The following is a 1773-nucleotide window of genomic DNA, read 5'->3' on the forward strand; positions in this document are numbered from 1 at the left end:
TTGTGCTAAACAAACAACAATAAGGATTTATTTTGTTGTCGAAAGGTTTCTTAACTACTGTGAAGTAGATGATCCTCTATGGGGTTAAGCAACTAATGGACCCTTTAAATTATAAATTTAGTCTCTGTTAGGTGAAATCCACATTAACGGCCTGGACTTATAGTTCACAGTGACACATATGGATGCATGCTATGACCAGCGCAACTACAGCTTCTAGCAAAATACATGGAGCTGAATTATGCACTTAAATAAGACTAGAGTGATGAGTGGAAAGTTGACTAGCTAATTCAGTTTCCGCAAAACGAGGTCAAGAGCAGAGAGATAGAGCACTACCACTGAGCAAACCAGGAGACAATTTACCAAATAATAAATTCTGTAGTAGATCACCACACCCTGTTCCCCTCCCTTTGAAGTGACATGGATAGACATGAAGAGGCCTTGTTTGTCAAATCCAGTGGTCATTCAGCGTACTTTACAAGCTGACACTCTGGCATTGTATTCTGAGTTAGTGTCAAATAAGATTAGCCTTAGAGAGATTTGTAACCAGGCAAGGACTGTGTAATTCAGGTAATGCTGAGACATTTGAAAGAGCAGACCAAGATCTGAAAGAGCTGAGGAGGTCACTCAAAGGATCAGAGCTTAAAGAGTTCTTCACTGACAAGGGCATCATCTGGATGTTTAAAGAGCTGTTGTTTATCAGGAGGATGATGTGGTGAAATGTTTAATTAAAACATTTAAATGACCCTAACTTCACATTTCTTCAGGGATAAGATCATGATCATAGTCCTGTTGACCAAAAACAGTGTCATCAAAACATAAGAATTTGATCATAACTGACACTTGTGTGGTGTAGAGTATCAAAACCAATGAATGTTTCAAAAACCAACAAAACAAAGGCACACTCACTGGTCCCCAGTAAAGGCAATGTATAGAATCATGAACAGATGTTGCCAGTCCATCAAGGACATTGTTAAACAGACAAGAAGATTCTTCACAGGAGATTACACAGAACCTGCATATCTAAACAGACCTCCTAAAGTCTGAACCTGACATGGTGAGGATTACACAGGACCTGTGTGTCTGTATGATTCTAAATGTGACTTTATTCTTCCAATGTACTAAACTAACAGACCTTCTAAAGTCTGAACCTGACATGGTGAGGATTACACAGGACCTGTGTGTCTGTTTGATTCTAAATGTAACTTTATTCTTCCAATGTACTAAACTAACAGACCTCCTAAAGTCTGAACCTGACATGGTGAGGATTACACAGGACCTGTGTATCTGTGTGTTTCTAAATGTAACTTTAATCTTACAATGTACTAAACTAACAGACCTCCTAAAGTCTGAACCTGACATGGTGAGGATTACACAGGACATGTGTGTCTGTTTGATTCTAAATGTAACTTTATTCTTCCAATGTACTAAAGTAACAGACCTTCTAAAGTCTGAACCTGACATGGTGAGGATTACACAGGACCTGTGTGTCTGTTTGATTCTAAATGTAACTTTATTCTTCCAATGTACTAAACTAACAGACCTTCTAAAGTCTGAACCTGACATGGTGAGGATTACACAGGACCTGTGTATCTGTGTGTTTCTAAATGTGACTTTAATCTTACAATGTACTAAACTAACAGACCTCCTAAAGTCTGAACCTGACATGGTGAGGATTACACAGGACCTGTGTATCTGTGTGTTTCTAAATGTAACTTTAATCTTACAATGTACTAAACTAACAGACCTCCTAAAGTCTGAACCTGACATGGTGAG

At 38.5% G+C, this 1773-nt stretch overlaps 1 long non-coding RNA gene across 1 annotated transcript; it reads right to left on the reverse strand.

Annotated features, from left to right (window-relative positions):
* Positions 1-527: 527 nt before the first annotated feature.
* LOC306821560 lies at positions 528-1475 on the reverse strand. Its single transcript, XR_013778810.1, has 3 exons — positions 1439-1475; positions 1235-1336; positions 528-1030 (listed from the first exon to the last, which is right to left on the reverse strand). It is a non-coding gene; the product is annotated as an uncharacterized lncRNA (long non-coding RNA).
* Positions 1476-1773: the final 298 nt, after the last annotated feature.

Source organism: Symphodus melops (genome assembly GCF_947650265.1).
Source record: "Symphodus melops genome assembly, chromosome: 3".
NCBI classification, from domain to species: domain Eukaryota; kingdom Metazoa; phylum Chordata; class Actinopteri; order Labriformes; family Labridae; genus Symphodus; species Symphodus melops.